The following is a 21239-nucleotide window of genomic DNA, read 5'->3' on the forward strand; positions in this document are numbered from 1 at the left end:
TCTTCATGTAGATATGCTCTAAATTTCTGAACCTTAGAATTAGCACTTATTGCCTTACTACCCAGTCACTCGCTTCTCTTTTCCTGCATTTAGTCCTATCTGCACCCTTCAGCCTGGCAGTTCTGTGTCCTAGTTGCGCATCTCACCCTCTATGTTGCAGTTGTGCTCAGCATTGGGATTTGTTATCCTAGGAAAAACGCAGACAGAAGTGGGTGGAAATAAAACCGGGCTTTGCTAGGTACCCTGCCCACTCTTCCCCTTTCACACCTCCCCAGGCACCATAGCTCTCTAGGGACTTACTGAATTTGAGTCTCATTTCATTCAATTTCATCAAAAGTCCAGCAACAGCTGCTTCATTTGAGTAAAAATGCAAAGAGTGAGGAACTTTAGAGTCCTAATATCAATTCAGCAAGTGAAAGTCAGAGGCACAATCTGGCTTTAGTGGAAGAGATGAAAGGGCATGTTTGATAGCTTCCCTGGGTGAGAGGGAAATGAAGTCTGGAGGCTGTTTCTGCTGAGTGTGCTTATTGTCATGTGTCTGGAAAAGATCTCTACAAATTGAGCAAGATCAAAGAGCTCATCATAGTACCATTCATCAAAGCTGAAACTCCATGAGGTCTGTGTTAGAAACCATGTCCTCTATCCACACCCAGAAGAATTTACACAGGTGGAGACAGTCTTCCCTCCTGCTTATTGCTGTAAATCAAATAATACCCAAAATGGGGAAAGGAGAAAAAGATACATGCCGGGAAAATGAAGGTTTCTGAGAGCTCCATGGCCTTTTGAAACTCTTAATAAAATCTCTAGCTCCTTCTTCCTCTTCCTAAGAAGGCTCTAGCTAGCACCAAAAATTGGTTTATAGTTCTTACTATTTGTAAAAGGCAACATATCAAATGCCAGCAATGATATTACACAATGTACAGTTAGATCCTGTCTCTATTCTGTGGGTTCACATTCAGAAGAGATAAACCACTGAGGTATAAATGAGAGAAAAGACACGAAGGCTCTCAGGAGAAGTATATGCATATGTATTTGCATATGTTTCCTCTATTTCTCCTTCACACTGCAGAAGAGTGGTGAGCTCTGCACCCAAGAGAGTGCCTTGCCAGCTGTAGGTATTCCAAGAATTGGAAGACGAGATGCTGCCATTTGTTTTAGCTACTTTTGAATGTTAGATGAAAACTGAAGGAGTTTGCCCTAATCGCAGAGGATAGATGGGCAGACTGAAAAGACCAGAGGCTACATCTATCCATGATGATGGAGAAAACTATGACTAGCTGAGAAATTTCTCACTGAATTATCTTGTGAAGCAGAATGCATGCTATGAAAGATCAGGTTGGGTACAGACTCATAGCAGACTCCATACTGCAATTAAGGTTCACGACTTTCTCCACGTGGTGTCCAAGGCCAAGTGCCAAGTGTAAATGAACAATAGATGAAACATTTCTCCATAAAAGATCTTGGTGAAACAATGGATAATGACTTCTATAGAGTCAAGGTTATGAGCCTAGATGTATTTTCCAATAAGGACAGAAAAATAGGAGGCAGTTTTGGACACTGCCAAACACTGTGATGCCTTTGCCAGACAAATCTTGTCTTAACTTTAAAAGCATTTGAGAAATGGGATGTTTCTCCACAGTTCGGCTTCCCAGTATTTTTTGTGGAACAAAACCAAATGTTGCAAAATTTGAAAGAAACAAAATCATACAGCCCAATTAAGTTTCTAAGTGCGAACCGAGTTCTCTCAAATGAGATCTTTTCATGAGGAAACCGGATCCTCATTTCCTACAATATTTGGGGTTTGGCTCCAATTAGCCTTGCTCTTCCTTATGGTGTATGACCCTCTTCCAGGAAGTAACAGATGAATGCAAAATTAGGATGAGCTCTTACTGGGAGGACAGTCACACCAGGAAGACTGTTCCAGGGAGTAGTCCCTCTGGGAAAGAAATACACACATTTCAGTGACAACAGTGGGAAATGTTCTCCACAGACTTGCTACGCAGCCACCCCTGGGGATGGGGTGGGGGATATCACTGCCTGTCAGACACACAGCTTTCACTCTGGTTTCTTAGGAAAATAGTACATGCCCTTTCTGCTTCCCACTGAGAGTGAATTACTCTTGCCTGCGCTCAAGCAGTGAGAGGCTGACTGGAGTGGGAGCACTCAACAACAGCCTATTAAACTGAAGTTGCCTTTAAAGTTGGTTAATGACAAGAAAAACTGTGTTTTCATCTATCCATATATCTAAGCTCAGATACAGAAGGAAACAAAGTGGGCAGGAAAATGCCTTCATTTTAAAAATCTGAATATGTCACCAATTTGACATCTAAAAACTCTTATTAAAGACATTGAGATAAAAATAAAAACGCAAGTTGAAAATTATTAAATCTATATTCTGTGACAGTTCAAATGCATGCATGCTTGCTCACATACCAACAAACAAAATGACTTTCCTGGAGGTCAAACTGTACACAGCTCAGTTAGTCAAAGGAGGCAGCATACTTTCCCTCCCAATCTATAACATTATCATTGGTGTTTAGCATTTACATAAGCACTGCACTTTTGGCTGTTCTTTATAAGCATTCCTATCAGCTGGCCCTCAGCAGCAACCTTCTTTTAGAGGTCAGGTCAGACAGTGCCAGTTTGCAAATGACACACATAGACACCAAGTTATTTGCCCAGCATCTTAAATCAAGAAACAATATTTGAGTATGTGTGTTTTCAGCAAGAACTGAAAATAAGGTATATAGCTATCATATTCCCAATCCCACTTGTTAACCAGTTAGGTCATTTCTACTAGAAAAATTTTCAAGGCAAATTTTTAGCAATTTTATTATCTTAATTTTATTATCTTATTTATTTATTATTTTTATCTACTATCACAATTTAGTAGGTACTCTTAAGATGAATTTTCTGATAAGAAATAACATTAATCTAAAAAGACTACCTATGTGGAATTACCCTCCTATCAGTCTTACAAAGCCTGGTTTTGTTCTTTATTTGTTATAATATCCAAAGGCCATATCTGTAACTTAATTGTCCAAGTCAGTTGACCTAATTTTTGCTGTCATATCTTTAACTATTGTTTAACTATTTCAGATAAGAGTTGGTAATTGTATATGTCCGTCACAATTTTAAAAGACAAAGGAACTTTCAATAATTTAATATTAGCTTTCAACAGAAAATAGAAACAGTAAAAAAAAAAAAAAAAAAAAAAAGCAAAGCAAAGTCAACATCATGTGCTATGATTTGTCAGCTGTAAAGCACCATACAAATATTTGTTGGTGTTTGAGGAAGAAGAGGAGGCAGAGGAGAGGAAGGAGACGGTTATTTCCACAGAGAAGTACCAAGCTTCATTTCTGGTCCTTAGTGTCAATCACATAGACAATCAGCCTTGACTAACTCCAAACTGGTTTTGAAAACGTTAGAAGTACAACATGGCTGGCAATCTGGTCTGGAAGCCTAAGCTGATTATAGATAAACGGACCATATAACACGTATTTTGTTGGAGTGACAGGGTCTCAGTTGTGTAACTAGTACTTGATGCTTACCGAATGGCAGAAAGACTTAATGTTATAAAATCTAACTGGAAATAACTTGGGACTAACCCGTTCTTTTCTCAAGCAAAAGATGCTGAGAACATCCGGTTCCTTTTCAGAATCAGAACATCCAATGACCTGAAGTGATTTTAGCAAGGCATAAAATGTGAACATTTTCCACTCAGATTGTAACACATTAAGGATTTCCTATCTGAAATTCTGCAGCAACCATAAAAATAAGCACTAACTCATGTACTTTGGGCCTAAAGGAGATCAGACAATAAGCTGCAAATAGCTAACTCTAGCTGGTTTCTTTATGCTATTCCCATGAGTATCTGTATAGACAGAGTGCCCATGAATGTCTTGCAAAAAGCACCTTCACCCCATTCAGATGTCCTCCTTTCTGATGCAACATCCATCTCACCATTATCTCCAGTATTTATTTCCTTAACTCATGCTGCTGCCTCCCCCATGCCGACCCCCTCAGCCCACCCTCAGTCCTGTTATCTAGCTCAAGACAGTGACTCTGAAGAACTGGTTAGCTGTTGGAGCAACCAGCCACTGCTGAGATATCGGAATTAAGGCTGTGTAGTGAAGTGAAAGAGCCACAGACTCCAGTCAGACTTTCTGGGTTCAAATCTCAGCTTTGCCAGTTTCTAGCTACTTGACCTTGGGCAAGTTACTGAACATTTCTGTGTTCCAGCTTCCTCCTGTGCGAAAAAGCCATGATAATATTGCCTCCCCCATAGGCTGCTATAAGGCGCGAACGAGTGAATACATGTAAAGTGTGTGGAGTAGCACCTAGCATACAGTAAGCATTACACAAGTCTAAGGTATTTTTCATTATTAAGGATGTTGAACAACCTCTTAATGTCTTATTTCTGAAAATTACTCTGCCTCTCTCTGGATAGGCAGGCAGCTCTCTGGACACCTCGTGGCCCCTGACCCTCCTTATACACAACAGATGGGACCACAGCCACTAAGCCTTCTAGGGCAAGCACTCCCTGGACTCTATTCATCTAGCTGTCACTCATACCATCTCCTAATCAATCCCTCTGGCCACCACCACTCACAAGTGTCTCTAGAATGCATAGAGATTTGAGTGATATTTTGTTGGGCAATGAAAAACTAAGACCCCTAATACCACGTATTAGTAAGAGAACTGAAGCAAGGCTTCTTCTCTATCTCCTGTCTGAATACTCCAGAAAGTAAACACTCTAAAACTCCAAAAGATATTTGTCCAGAAGCACTTTCCCTCTAGCATCATCCATTATATGATTCTGAATAGACATTCTGCCCTTCTCCTGCTACTTGGCAGAAACATCTATTAAGTTCTTCTCTAGCCAGACCCTGCTGCTTATTTAAAGGATGGTTCTCAACTATCCCCATTAAGGCTTTTTCCCTCTCTGAAAATCCCTAAACAACCCCACTTCTCTCTGACATTTCCTACAGGTAGAAATTTAAAGCCATGTCGGAGGTGGAAAAAACAGAGGCCAGCAGAAACATTGTCTTGGGGAAACTGAATTCTCATTTTAGCTTACATTTCTGACCAATCTATTTCTGAGGGTGCTCATATCACATTTGCTGCTGTGCTCTTTCCTTAGAAAGAGCCAGAAGGAAGATAGAGGCTAGCAATGGTAAACATGGCAGGTCCAATTTGAAAACTGATTTTGGATGACACTTTTTTTTTCTAAATCAAAGATTGGAGAGCAGGTACCAGCAGGTAAAGTACTAGCCATTTTCCTTTTATGAAAAATTGAATAACAGGCTGTAAAACTTATTACTAAATCAGCTACCTGTCCTATAATATAGGATATGTTATATTCTACCATGAGGAGGAAATAGTAAATAAGTGCTTTTTAAAATGAGACCTTGGGACCTTCTAGGATCTACAAAATATTTCATTATAATTTTTTTTTAATTTTGTGATTTTATGACAGTTACATCTTTAAAAAATAATATAAGTATTGTTATAGACTGAATGTCTGAGTCTCCCCAGAATTCATGTGTTGAAACCCAATCCCTAATGTGATGGTGTTGAGAGGGGGGGCCTTTGGGAGGTTATTAAATCATGAGGGTGGAGCCCTCATGAATGGGATTATGAGAGGCTCCAAAGAGCTCCCTTGCCCCTCCTGTCATGTGATGACATAGCATTAAGACAGCCCTCACCAGACACTGAATCTCCTGGTACCTTGATCTTGGATTTCCCAGCCTCCAAAACTGTGGAAATAAATGTTTGTTGCTTATAAGCCACTGAGTCTATGATATTGTGTTACAGCAGCCCAACTGGACTAAGACAAGTATATTCTGGATCACAGGCTTCCAAAGTCCCAAAATCTATTTAAGATTAAGAAATCTATAAAAATAGTTTACTCTTGAACAAAAAATATGGAAAAAATATGAAATAAACTCGAGACTAATAGATACAGATAAGCAAAATGGAAGCCAAAATAAAAGTATCTTTGAATTGGTTCTTTCAATTTTTCCACAAAAATTCTCAATTTTATTTTGCAGTGTCACTCTCCCAAGCCCTACTCATAATTACCATGGGAAAGGCATTTTTCCAGACTCATGGTCAACGTAGGTGATTCTAATAAGAACAGTTTCCAAGGCGCTACCTCTGTTTCATTGGGCTGGACTAAGGCTGGTAAGCCATGCCCCAGTGGTTGCTCCATCTCTAATTTACATTGGAATCTCTGTGAGATTCAGTTTCCCTCTTGTGAAATGGACATTATGATTCTAAATAAAAGTTCTTTGGAAACTCTAAAATTTGTATTCTAAGACAATGTATTGTTCCAAGGGCCATGTATACTTTCTGAAAAGGCTGTAAGGGCAAATACTCAACTAACTTTTTGTACTTAAATTTGGTTTAAAGTTTCCCACTTCCTGATCTTGTAAATTATTTTACTGAAATATGCATCGCTCTCTTCTACTTGAATCTTTATAAATGATGGAAGATTTTTACTGATTTGTTGGGGAAGGCAAAGAGCTATTCTGATACGACCATTTTGCATAACTGAAAAATTAAGCCAACAAAAAGAGATATATCTAGGTTATAAGGTGAATTAAGATACACAACAACATGGATGGATCTAGAGAACATTATATGTTAAGTGAAATAAGTCAGAAAGAGAAAGACAAGTACCATATGATCTCACTTATATGCGAATAAACTAAGAATATGTGAATGAACTAATCAGAAACAGTTTTGGGGACACAAAGAAAAAACCGAGAGTTGTTAGATGGGCGGGGGGGGGGGGGGGAAGGTGAAGGGAGTAGGAAGCAGCTGGTAACCACAAGATGGCCTCAGGGTTTTTTGAAAATTAATTTGGGGAACTTATTCAATAATGTTGTAAAGATTTTGTTGGGTATCCGATGGACACGTGTCCTATTTGGGAGACCACCTCAGAGATACTGTGGATGCCTGATCATGGCATTGTACACCAGAAGCTAAACATTAATGAATGCCAACTATAATTTTATATATATAATGTGATGGCTCGGTGTGAGGTCGGAGGGATAGTGGATGGGGGGAGGGGGGTTCACAGTGTGAGGGATATAAATGATGAACGTCTAAGTATTACCTTGTCTTGTACACCTGAAACTAATAAAAAATAAAAAAAAAGATATACAACAAAAGAAAAGATCATTTCTTTCATCACAACCTACATAATAAATCTCTTCTCTTCCATTTATTAATTAGCTCAGCCATTTGTTCAACAAATATTGATGGCAATTATAATCGTAAGCACTTTTCTTGGCCCCAGATATCCAGCAGTGACCAAACCAAGCCCTGCTCTCACTGAGTTCACAATCTAGTTGTGGGAGGGGGTGGAAACAGACAAGAAATAAACATGCCAGGTGGTAAGTAGTATGAAGAAAAATAAAGCAGGCTTAGGTGACAGGACATGATGGAGGAGGGGTGTTAGGGTGGTGGTTGTGCCTTTCTCTCATTCGGGTAACATTGCTTCTGAGGCTTGAACAGAGCAAGACAGCAAGGCATTCAGATAGATGGAGGTTCATATCCCAAACAGAGGAAACAGTAAAGAAATCCTGGAAGCCAGAGGGTGCTTGGCATGTTCTAGGATGAGCCGAGAGGTCAGTGTGTCTAGAGCGGTGAGAGTAAGGGGGACAGTGAGGCCTGTGAGGTGATGGAGGTGACAGAGGGACAGACGGTATGGACTCTTGAAGGCCATGGTTAAGGATTTTGCATTCTACTCAGAGAAGAGAGAAGATATGGCAGGTTTTAGTGCAGAGCAGTGACATGATCTGATTTATATATTTTTAAAATTCCTCTGTGGAGTATCCATTGTGGGAGGGGAGCAAGGGTAGAAGCAGGGAAAACAATTAGGAGGCTACTGCAACAGTCCAAATGAGATGATGGTGGCTAGGATTAGCGTGGTAGCAGTGGAGGTGGCAGAAATGAGAATTCTGATTATAGTGTGAAGACATTGTCTCTGGAGGTTGGTAATGGACTCGGTGTGCAGCGAGTGAGAAAGAGGGGTCAAAGATAACTACATCAGCTGGGAGAATGGTGATGCTGTTGCCAGAGAGGGGGAAGCCCATAAGAGGAATAAATTTGATGGGAGGAAAGAGAATCAAGATTTGTTTGGGACATGGTAAGTTTGAGCTGCCTGTTAGAAATCTAAGTGGAGATGTTGAGGCTATTAAGTATGCAAGATTCCGTTTTCTCATCTGTAAAATGTTGAGGAGAGGGTTTTAGCCTGGAGATAAACATTTGGGAATCCTTAAGGAAAAGATTGGATGGGTAAGGCTGCCAGATTTAGAAAATAAAATTACAAGACTAACAAATTATTGGTATTTATCTGAAATTCAAATTTCACTGGGAATCTTATATTTTATCTGTCGGCCCTATGGATGAGGCTGCTGAGATCACATAGGAAGTAACTTAGTGTGGACAGAAAAAAGAGAAGGGGCCCAAGGATTGCGCTCTGGGGCACTGCAATGCTAAGAGACCAGAAAGAGGAAGAGGAGTCAAAGAAGGAACTAGAAGAAAAACCAGGAAACACAGTGCTTCAGAAACCAAGAGAAGAAAGTGTTATAAGAAGGAAGGAGTGATCAACTATATCAGTTGCTAGATTTGACAAAATGGAGATGGCACAGGGGAAGAAAAGTCAGACTTGAGTGGGTTCAAGAAAAAGAAATGGGAGAAGAGAAACTAGTGACAACAAGAACATACACAATACTTTTTGAGTTTTACTGTAATGGGGATTATATAAGTGGGAGTAGCTGGAGGGTGACTTGAGGTCAAAGGAGGTGTTTCTTTAACATGAAATAATAGTCTGTAGCCAGGGCATGTTACTGAAGTGACATCCTGTTCTCAGAGTGGCTATGCAATTGACACTGAAAAGCTGGTAATTTCCTGGTATGCAAACATAGAGCTTTGGCAGCCAGGTTGATGTGGAAGAACCACAGTGGTCCTGGACCAGGATGTCCAAGACGTGTACAGTGTGACACAAGGATGAATTAATCCCCAGAAAGCACCACTGTCTCCTAGTGGGAAGTGCTGTTGCAAATAAATTCCTGGCCCTGGGGGTTTAGGGTGGACTCTGTGTGGCAGGGAACCAAGGGTGCTACTATTTGTGACTACTGGAAAATCAGAGAGATCTGCAGCTATGGTTTGTTGTCTTTTAAGGAATCAGAGATCTTGTTTCTGAATAGAGACAGGCATTATGGAACTGAAATTGCATATATTTTTACTGCTCAGATGCTTAGGGCTTCAAAAAGGAAACACAGGATTCCATGCATGTCCTTGCAGTATTCAGTGTCAGGGACGGAGGATGTCACCCAGATGAAGGTGTATCTCCGAGAGACTTGAAGTCTAACAGGACATAGTCGGCTATGGGGCTGACAGCCATTTACAGAGTAGCCACGTATCTCTGTAAATCATGCTTTCAGAAACTCCAGCAGGGTGAGATGAGAGGAGCCAATGAGCCCAGTGACCTGGACTGCCAGAGGCGATCTGCCACTATCCATCTGTCTCCTGTATCCTCACAGGTGATGAATCCTATCAGTGCTGAGAAATACAATTTAAGAATTTGGAAAAACAGAAGTGTTCATATTCCTTAGGCAATATGTGCATAGTTTATTAGTGCTCTAAATAGCTTCACATTTAAGATCTTGTATATGATCTTCCTGATACTTTCTTGAGAATGAGAGACTCTAAGCTATACTACTCCAAACTAATTTTAACATATCTATATAAAGGTTATATGATTTCCTAAATTTACTAGAAGTTTGTGGCCCATCAACATTCATTTTATTCATTCTTCCACAGAAACCTGGTAATAATTCCTATTTCTGCTTTATTTTGGAGTCTATCCAAAAATAACAACTAACAAGGTTTGCTTTTGGGTATTTTATAGAATGTCTATTTACTGTGTCACTAATTTTGAGCTTTGAAAAAAATGTTTTATGCTTCATTAAGGGAAAGAAGCCAGCTTCATGCTTTGTACCTTTTCATATTTATATTTTCCCTTATTAAAATGATTGTATATCAATTTGTTTATATAGCTTATGATTAGCACATATATTAAAACAATTTTAAAGATGGGCTATTGCAGCATGCTTGTATGTCCACGGTAATGACCAGGTAAGGAGGCAGAACCTGATCATGCCGGAGAGAGAATGTAAAACTGCAGTAGCGCTGGCCTTGAATAAGCCAGGTTGTGGGATGCGCTCAATCTAACACCCAAGTGAAAGGACTGCCCTAGAGAGGGGCAGGGATAGTTCACCCACTGCAACAGCAGCAAGAGCTAGTTTGTGGTACAGGTACAGCTAGGTCATGCACTTTGGTGGTGAGAGCATGTGGAATTTCTCTTCTGATTGCTTGTATCCTCTCAGTGAAATAAGAAGTTAGGTCATGAGTTGAAAGTGAGAAGTAGGGACGGGTGTTGGAGGGGAGAGGAGAAGGTATGAGACGACGGTCGAGGAGGGAGGGAATGAGTTGACTAGGGAAATGCTGCAAGACTGGCTGGCCACACGACGCACTTGAGGTTTGTGATCATTAATTCAGAGTAGGGTGATGGAAAAAGAAGGGAAAAAGGGAGTTGAAGGTGTATGCAAAGGAGTTAAGGAGAAAAGTAAAGTCATGAGGAGAGATAATGATCAGTGCAAAGCTGATAAGGTCAAAGGATTGGAGGTGAGATGGAAGAGCTATTGGAGCCCAAGTACTACAGGGGGAATCAGCTGGAAAAATAAGAGATGGTGGTAGCATATCAAAATGCTTGAAGTTGAGATTATGCAGGAAGTGTTATTTCTATAAGCATTCTCATTGTCTGCAATTGCTTCTAAGGTTCAATAAAAGTCAATTTGATGTTGCCTAAGAATACTGCATAAATGTCATTGTGGGAAAGTCCCCCCTCTTCCCCATCTCTCCCTCCCTCCCCCTCTCTCATAATTCTGAAATGGAATATAACTGCTCAAATTTGGATTTGACTGAAACAGACTAAAACCAATGCCTGATGAAAGAACATCTTTCCATCACACTGAAGATACAGAGAAAACACAAAAAGAGCATGTTGCTGATAGAAGCTGAGTGGAAGAACACAAGAAATAGCTGTCTCTGACATTTAAGCAAGCCTGATGCTGGGTGTTTTTAGATTTATGTGACTGATAAATAATACAAGATTCTCTGTAGAGGACAAATTCAAGTGAAAAATAACCAATTGAGAAGAGAGGTATGTGTTAGTAATCTCAACAAAAAAAGGCTAAGTTATATTGTGATCCAAGATATCAGATGATGGTTTTTTATTTGTAAAACTGTACCCATGGCAATTAAATGGCATTCAACTGCCTCATTTCTCTCTCTCTCTCTCTCTCTCTCTCTCTCTCTCTCTCTTTCTCTCTCTCTCTCCCTCCCCCTCCCTGAAAAGCCCTAATGGATTTACATCTCTGTCCAGGTAAACTGATGTCCCACCTATTAGAAAAATTCAAGGCATTTTTTTTTATATTAGTAAGGGTTAATTCTGGAATGTTCTTTTATTTAGAAAAAATCTCTGCTTTTCAAAGCTTTTCTATTTTCCTTCTCATTCAAATATTTCAGCAAAATCCTTCCATGCATCCGACATTTCCAAGCAGTGAAGTATTTCTCTCAGAGGAGGAAGGGGGGGGTGGGGTGGGGATTATTGTGCTTTTCCCTGGGAGTGATCTGATTTGAAAAGGTAAAAAAAAAAAAAAAAATCACCTTTTACACTAAATATTAAAATTCTGACATCCACATTTAGCAGGAAAATACAGTTAATAAATACATAAAAAGATGTTCAATACCCCTTGAATGCATTTATTTTATTTAACTCATAGAGTGATTATTATGTGTCAGGCACTATTCCGAAAACCAGCCACTGTCCTAAATCTTTACAAATATTAATTCAAATCCAATAATAGTCTTATTTAGCAGGTACTATTATTTTTCCATTTTCAATGGGAATGATGAAACTGAGTCACAGAGAAGTAACTTGCTAAGGTTACATAGTTAGTAAATAGTACAGCCAGGCAATTGGCTCTAGGTCCATGCTTTTGGACACTATGCCATGCAGTCTTGCTAGAGAAATGCAAATTCAAACAAGATACCATTTCTATCCAACACATTGGCAAAACAAATTAAAATATTGGTATCAAATGCTGGTAAGGATATAGGAAACAAACACTCAAATGTTGTTACACCTTTTTAGAAGGCAATCTGGCAGTGTTCACTAAAATTTGTAGTGCACAGGGAGTTCCAGTCAAGATGGCAGAGTGGGTAGACGCTGTGCTTGCCTCCTCTTATGATCACATCATAATTACAATCAAACTACAGGTCAACCATCATTGAGAATCACCTGAATTCTAGCTGAACAAAAGTCCCACAACTAAGGATATACAGAAGAAGCCACATCAAGGCTGGTAGGAAGGGTGGAGACAGAAAACAGGGCTGGTCCCACACCCATGTGTGGGGGTTAAAACTCAGGAGGGATATCTCGGCTGCAGAGGTCTACCCAGAGGAGCAAGGGTCCCAATCCCACACCAGGCTCCCCAGCCCAGGGTTCCAGTGATGGGGAGAGAAGTCCCCACAACGTCTAGCTGTGAAAACCAGTGGAGATTGTGACTGAGTGAGACAGAGGGCAGCTGGAGTCCCAAGAATTCCTCTTAAAGGTCCTGCTCACGGACTTACTTGCTGACGGACTCACTTGCCGAGCTCCAATGCTGGGGCAGCAGCTTGAAAGGTGCCAGAGCCATACAGGCAGGAATTGGATTGTGTGGCTTAGGATGAGGGCTGAAGCGGCAGCTTTCTCCCAGAGAGAAATGCTACTGTGTTTCCCTGAAAATAAGACCTAGCTAGACAATCAGCTCTACTGCATCTTTTGGAGCAAAAATTAATATAAGACCTGGTCTTATATTATATTATGTTAGAGAAGACCCAGTCTTATATTGTTGCAAAATAAGACCAGGTCTTATATTAATTTTTGTTCCAAAAGACGCATTAGAGCTGATTGTCCAGCTAGGTTTTATTTTCGGGAAACACGGCAGCAGAATCCATTGTTTCTTTGTTGAGCTTTCCCTCACCCACCCAGTGTGAAGACACAGGTGGCCACCATATGTGAGTCTCCATCAATCTGGCTAACACTATTCAACCTACCCTGGTATTCCCTGAGACCACACCCCACCCAACATGTGGGCCCATCCAAGTCATTTCCCATGGCTTTTCCATACAAATATGTCTTGGCTCATGCTGTGAAAAATTTCCTAAATATCTCAAAGGTTCCCAAACACCAAACAAGCAGCACCTGGCCTAAGAATGCCCCATACCTCTTGCTAGGCAGCCCCAAGCCCATCACTAGTGGCAGCAGCATCAGTTCACAGGTTAGCCTCTCCCAGGCACCTCCAAGCCAAGCACAAATGGCAGCCATCTGTCGATCACTCTATAGCTCATACCAAGAGGCCCTGGACAGAGCATAGGTAGTGGCTGAAATTGGCCTGCAACAGAGACCCTCCTAAGAGGTCCCAGAACCAACACACCTGGTGGCCAGTTTCAGACCACACCAGAGCATCAACCAACCACCTCCACAAAAGACACACCAAAAGGCAGACTGGGCAGGCACCAGAGCACTGCTAAAGTGAATCTTGCTCCGTGGGGTCAGCCCCTGAACAATAGTTCCTCCGCTGTAGTCATGGACAGTCCTCACAACCAATCAGCCTGAGGATCAATCCCTCCAACTGATGTGCAAACAGGAACCAAGGCTCAACTACAACAGGAGGGCACACACAACCCACACAAAGGACATACCTGGAGCACCTGGCTCAGGTGACCAATGAGACTGTTCCACTGGACCCCACAGGATACCTACTACATAAGGCCACTCTACTAAGACAGGGTGACATAGCAGCTCTAACTAATACATAAAAACAAACACAGGGAAGCATCCAAAGTGGGAGATAAAGAAACATGTCCCAAATGAAATAACAGATTAAAGCTCCAGAAAAAGAACTAAACAAAATGGAGACAAGCAATCTACCAGACACAGAGTTCAAAACACTGGTTATAAGGATGCTCAATGATCTCAGTGAAAACTTCAACAAAAAGATAGGAAACATAAAGAAGAACCAGCCAGAAATGAAGAATATGATAACTGAAATAAAGAATACATTAGAGCGAATCAGCAGTTGATTAGATGAAGCAGAGGACTGATTCAAAGATTAGGAAGATAAGGTAGCAGAAAACACCCAATCAGGATAGCAAAAAGAAACAAGAATCCATAAAAAATGAAGACAGTTTAAGAGGCCTCTGGGACAACATTAAGCGTACCAACATTCGCATCATAGAGGTACCAGAAGGAGAAGAGAGAAAGCAAGGAACTGAAAACATATTTGAAGAAATAATGACAGAAAACTTCCCTAACCTGACAAAGGAAATAGACACACAAGCCCAGGCAGCACAGAGTCCCAAACAAGATGAACCCAAGAGGCCCACACCAAGACACATCATAATTAAAATGTCAAAGGTTAAAGACAAAGAGAAAATCTTAAACGCGGCAAGAGAAAAGTAGTTATTTACCTACAAGGGAGCTTCCATAAGACTGTCAGCTGAATTCTCAACAGAAACTTTGCAGGCCAGAAGGGATTGGCAAAAAATATTCAAAGTAATGAAAAGCAAGGGCCTAAGACCAAGACTAGTTAAAGGGACTTCTTTAAGAAAAAGGGGGGAGGGGAAATCAATAATATAATAATAAAATGGCAATAACTACATATTTATCAACAATTAATTTAAATGTAAATGGATTAAATGTTCCAATCAAAAGACATTGAGTAGCTGAATGGAGAAGAAAACAAGACGCATACATACCAGTATACAATGGAATATTCCTCAGTCATAAAAAGAGAATGAAATCTTGCCATCTGTAACAACATGGAAGGACATAGAGGGTATTATGCTGAGTGGAGTAAACTCAGCATATGATTTTACTTATACTCATATGTGACAACTGCCATATGATTTTACTTATACTCATATGTGGAATCTAAAGAACAAGATAAATGAACAAACAAAACAGAAACAAACTCAGATAGAGACAGCATTTTGATGGTTGCCGGATGGGGGATGGTGGAATGTAGGAAAGGGGGAGGTGATTAAAAGGTACAAATTGGTAGTTACAAAATAGCCATAGGGATATAAAGTGCAGCATGGGGTAGTCATGTAGTCTTATACTTAGTCAGTAGTATTATAATAATTATGTAGGTGTCAGATAGTTACTGGATTCATTGAGGTGATCAGAACAGACATTTATAAGTTATATAAATGTCTAGTCACTTGTAGAACTGAAACTAATATAATATTGTATGTCAACTGAATTGAAAATTTAAAAAAATTTTTCTTTAAAGTAGTTAAAAAATAATAAGATAAAATTTTCAGTACACAAAATCCTCTACATAACATTCCACTTTGAGGACTCTGTCCTACAGAAATAAAAGCATCAGTATATAAGGCTGTACATGAAATTGCAGCATTGTTTGTGGTGATGACAAAACTGGAAATAGCACAAATGTACATCACAGGAGCTATGGTTGAATAAATTATGTTACATCCACACTATGGAATATTATGCAGCTATTATATGAGGCTTAAATCTATATCTATTAATCCAGAGAAAGTTGCAGTAATGTATACGGTATGATCCCACCTCTTTTTGATAAATATTTTTATAAGCATATTTAACAGTTTTCTCAGGAAGTAGGATAAGGCAGGGAATATTATTAACTTTTTCTATATATACTTTTGAATTGTTTAACTTTTTATACAAGCTTATATTGCCTCTGTAATTTAAAACTCTAATTAAGTTAAAAATAATTATAAATGTGAATGTATTAAGCAGCCTAGAAAATGTTTTAGATCTTCAGCTCCATATAGAAAATTATGTAAGTAATATAGCTTTTCAAATCAGATGTGAAAGACTCAGATTTATATTTATGGGTATTTCTTATGTACAGGCATGATAATTTATATTTCTCAGCAATTACAGAATAAACATTAATTTTCTTTAATGGGCATTTCTGGCAATAGAAAGCAGAAGAAATAGTTTGCTTCGTCTTTGTCTAAAGGTATAACTAGGCAATGGAGAGTAATATTATTTTTAAAAATCTGTGCATGATCTACAATCTCCGTTTCTGTTCATGCAGTTTCACACCCAAATGGAGACAGACCACATTTAGAAGGGAAATGGAGGGGCTGGTAGTATTGAAATGCTTTCTTCTTTGATAAAGATGATTACAGGGACATTTCTTGAGCCTTACGTCCTTCTCTCTTTGTTCTACACTACAAGGCTCAAAGAGGTAAAGTTGAAATCTGAAATAGTGGCTGGAAATATGGGTGAGGGTGTAGGGACAACAATATAGAGACTGCAGTGTCATCTGATTTCTGGTTGTGTTAACCATAGGTGCTTCCTGGGCTGGTGAAATTTAAAGTGTTGCTGCCATCTTCAGGAGTTCCCCATTGTCACATTTGAGTTAAGTTACAAGTATGTTGGATACAGCCTCAAACCCTGTCCAGGAGATCTGAATTGTAGCTAGAAAATAAGACACCCCAGGTACTGCTAAAATAAAGGCAGTCTCTCGTAAAAGCTTAAGACAATTACTTAGTAAGGCAGCTTCTAGTGTGTTTGTTTAATGTTAGGAAACGGTAAGTGTCTCCCTTTGAAAGACAATATGAACTAAGATTTAGGGTCCAAAACTTGCTATGGCTGTGAAGCCAAGGCTTCAAAAAACAGGGGTGAGAGTCAGTTACAGCATTTTGGATGCACTGAGTAGCTCTGAAGCCCACTGAGTCAGTCACCCAGAGAATCACCTGCTCAACTGCCACATGCTCAGTTAAACTCCAACGTAGGGTGCGAAAACATTGGGTCAAAAGTAACCTGTGGACTTCCATTTCCACCTGATTTAGTGAGTGGTTTGTTCATTAATTGTGAGCCTGTCTGTCTTCCCTGATTGCTTGAGTTAGGGATACTTGTTAAGAAAGGCCAGATTGCCCCACAGTACTCTCAGCTCAAAGCTCCACTTTTTATTTCCAGAACTAATTTTACTTCACCATGTTATGAAGGAAACTAATTAAGCCCTAAAATGAAAACAGGTCCTTTACACTATCTCTCTTCATGATTGTTAGAGGTGTTTGCAAATGGTCTGGGAAAGTCCATGAGAACATGAGTATCCCAGGTGGTTCTCCAGGGCACAGAGGTCCAATCTTCAAGCCATGATACCACAATATGGTCTGCAAATGCCCTGCTGAGACACTGAAATTTCCTCATAGCTCACCATACACTGTTTCTTTGTATTTATTCATCATTTTGAGCAATCTTAAGTTCTCACAGCAAGTGAGAACGTACCTTATAGAGTCTATTTTTGCTCTTGGTCTACATTATTAAAAGAAGAGAGTAAATCCCTTTCAATTTACCTTTAGAAAAATTCACATCATTTTAGGAAATATCCAAGTTCCCCGTCACAACAAATCTAGCAATTAAAAAATGTATATTGCGAGTGGCCGGTTGGCTCAGTTGGTTAGAGCTCAATGCTCATTAACACCAAGGTCGCCAGTTTGATTCTCACATGAACCAGTGAGCTTATGCCCTCCACAACTAGATTGAAAACAACGGCTTTACTTGGAGCTGATGGGTCCTGGAAAAACACCCTGTTCCCCAATATTCCCCCATTTTAAAAAAGTGTTTTTTTTTAAGAAAGTATATTGCAAGGAAGGATTATGATATATAGCTAGGGCCATAATGGATATTATGTCATAAACATGACACTTTAGAAGACCGTCGTGTCTTCTGAAATTTTGCCTTGGAGTTACTCATTTCTTTGGCAAATACTTTCTAAGGCCTATTAATACGCTAGGTATTCTGATAGGTACTTTTCATATGTTATCTCTTCATTCTTCACAATAATTCTATGAAGATCATACACTTCCATTTAGCAGATGAGAAAACTGAGATACAGATAGTTTGCATAACTTGCCTATGGTGTCCTAGGATTAAAACCCAAGTGTGTCATACTCTTATGTGTACACTGCTTGCGCAATAGTACCAACAAAGCCGGGAACATTCTGAGCTCTTTCCTGCCTACTACGATTATGAAACAGTCATTCAACGAACCCGAGACTCTTTGCTACAATCAAGGCATTGTGAATTTTATTCATAGAGCAGTGAGAGACGAAAAAATAAATCAGGCCTAAAATTAGACTATAAAACAAGTAAAAATTATAAAAATGGAAAGTATGACTCAAAGCATATTGAGCTATTTGAGCTCACTGCCACTGGGAGCATGGCTGACTTACAAATAGAACAAGTGAACAGATCATAGACCAGAGAAATTCCATAATCTTAAGAGAATTTTGAGCCCATCCATAATGCCACATAGAAAAAAAATATTAGGTGAAAACCTAAGACTTACTAAAATGTACCTAACCACAGTTTCGCTGCTGGGCCAAACTATGGATTACAACTTTTACTTCTACTTTACTTCCTATCCCTATTACTTGACCACTCAAGCCTTGAAATGGGAAAACAAATGATCCCTTCAAAATTTACCCCACCTTGTTTTACGTATAATGTTGTCACTATTTCTGGATTTCAGCACCTATAGTCTTAATACAATGTTAGGGCAAATCTGGCTATGTTCAACTTCACTGCACTCACTCCTCTGTCTGTTCCTTGTTCAGAGCTCTAAATGGTCCCAAACTCAGGGGTTGAACAGGGAAGCCACCATCTTAGCCCAGTGCCCTCAGAATCCTCTGGTGCCACTACACAGCTGCTTGCAGCTTAATGAACCACTGTTCAGTGCGCTGCTAAATGAGGCTGCCAAGAGCGAACCATCACAAATGTCATTGGCCTTTCACTTGAGGAAGGAGTTCTCATCACTTACAAGACTTCACCTGAAGAACAAAAATGCCCCCCAGACCTTCACATCTGGATAAACTGGGAACCCTTTAAGGAACAGATCTGATTCTGCCTGCTGATCTGATTTTCTGCTCTAGAGGTCATCATTAATATTAATACTAAATTGAAAGGAAAGACATTGGGGTCCTCAGGCAGAAAGTTAGCCCAAAAGCCTGAATGCGAATTAGCCAGGATGGATGGGCCACACGTAGTACTAATAATGATAGAAACTTTACCTTGTTCAAGTGCTTTTTGAGTTCAGACAAATGCTCCTGAGAATCAGCCTAAACACAGTGAAATCACTAGTCCTGTAATGACATTACATGTACCAAAAATGAAACGTTGAGAAAATCATTTGGATTTCTGTCTAAGGATGTGCTCCATAGTCAAGGAGACCTTCTACTCCAGAACTGCTAGGGACCTTTGGCTGAGCCCCTTGATGTAGGCTACCCCTACATTATGAGAGTTCAAATTTTCCTGCCGCCTTAACCTCAACATGTCTAGAATACCATGTGTGACATCCCCAACCTCCTCTTAAGCTCACTTGATACCTCAACTATCCCAGTGTCTCCAGCTTCAAACAGTAAGATCTCACCCGCCCCTCCCATGGCCCCAACCGTCAACGGCATCAGATCTTTCTTAGTGAGGTTCATTTCAGCATTCTTCCATTGGCCTTTCCCCTAGAAGTATGGACCTCTAGTCCTATACTAACTTGACCCTGAAGTGTAGCAGAACATGGCCCCCCAAAATATGCAATTGGGGTATATTGATTATTTTTGAGCTATAGGCACTTGAAAAACAGCAAATGCAGGGAGAGGCTTTCTCTGAACTCCTCTAATCTACCAAAAGTAAGATCCCTCAAAAGAAACTCACTTGTCATAGATCCCCTCCCCAGGGAGTTTCACCAACCAGGGAAGATGTATTCTTATTACAGGAAAAGAGACTAGAAATTGACACTATATCCAGATACCTGGTCACAAATGATCATACCTCCCATCTATTCTTTTAAGGGCCCATTCATCTTTCCTAAAAACCATTTACTCTCCCCTAAGAAGTCTACATCCTTCTCCCCCTTTCCCTATTAAGATGGTATTTAAGCCTGAATTTTATGTCATCTTAGGGATTTACTCGCTTTTCCCTGGATATCTTGTATGTATGTGTGCATATATGTTAATAAACTTGTTTGTTTTCCTCTTATTAATGTGTCTTTACTGCAGAGATCTCAGCTAAGAACTCAGAAGAGTAGAAGAAAAATTATTTTCCCCCCTTACAATCCAATCCCTAACCAGTCTCCTGGCCTTGCAGCCCCCTTCACCTTTCCAGCACAGATTAATTTTCCTAGCATGTCACACTCCCTCCTTCAAACTCCACCTGTGGTTCCCAAGTCTTCAGAGTAAAGTTCTGACTCATCAGCCTGATATTCAAGGCCCTCCGCGATCTTCCCATGTAGGGCTTCAACTACTTCCCCTGTGGGTTCATGCTGCTCCAGTCAGACCAGCCTCTTTTTCTGTCCCTTTAACAGGAAACACCCACTTCGTGTCTACACTGCTTTTTGGGCCATTCTGCCTGCCTTTTCTCTCATATAAATCCTACTTCTTTTCAAAGACTCAGCTTACATGAACCCCCACCACCCTCCCAGTATGCTTCCCCAGTTAATCCTTCTGTGCTCTTTTCTTCTCAACACTATTTCTTTATTTATATCATTACTTTCCCCAAAGGATTTACAGTTAACTCTTGCAGAGATTGCCAGATAGGACATTTATTTACCACATTCCATAATAATGGTTGCAATGTTTGAGTGCTTACTAATGCCAGGCTCTATACAGTGCTTTACATCTATTAACCCATTTAAAACTCACAACAACCCCATCAGACAGGTACGGGTACTAACCTCTTTAACAGATCAGACACTGAGAGCTCTCACAGCTTGTCCAAGTGTGGGGACAGAACCCCAGAAAGCAGTTTCCAGGCTCTTGGCCTCACATAGAAGGGTGCTGGCTCAGGTAGTAAATGGCCATCAACTGTGATTGGATGGCCATCAGCTGTGGCTAGTTGGCCGTCAGCTGTAACCAGTGAGCCATTGGCCACTAATATAACTGCCATGGCTATGCTAGCAGAAAAAATGGGGGCTAGCAAGAAGATGGTGGCTGAGCTGGCAAGCGCCGACTGCTGTTAGGACGGCGGGTTGCAGATTATGTAGATCCTGCTTCCTGTGTCTCCAGCCCAGCTGCCAGCGAGAATATATTGGTTTGACTCCCCTACCTATGGCTCCGTGGGTGTT

The 21239-nt window shown here is 40.2% G+C and overlaps 1 protein-coding gene across 1 annotated transcript in view; it reads right to left on the reverse strand.

The window, feature by feature from the left end:
- LOC308498194 (uncharacterized protein) overlaps positions 1–20880 on the reverse strand; it is a 294791-nt gene extending 273911 nt beyond the window's left edge. Inside the window, exons 1-3 of the mRNA XM_081049730.1 lie at positions 20850–20880; positions 19195–19266; positions 14881–14933 (exon numbers count right to left, since the gene is read on the reverse strand). The gene's annotated coding sequence lies outside the window, so the exon portion shown is untranslated. The remainder of the gene's footprint in view (positions 1–14880; positions 14934–19194; positions 19267–20849) is intronic.
- Between the last annotated feature and the right edge of the window lie 359 nt (positions 20881–21239).

Source organism: Rhinolophus hipposideros, assembly GCF_964194185.1.
Source record: "Rhinolophus hipposideros genome assembly, chromosome: 5".
Classification (NCBI taxonomy): domain Eukaryota; kingdom Metazoa; phylum Chordata; class Mammalia; order Chiroptera; family Rhinolophidae; genus Rhinolophus; species Rhinolophus hipposideros.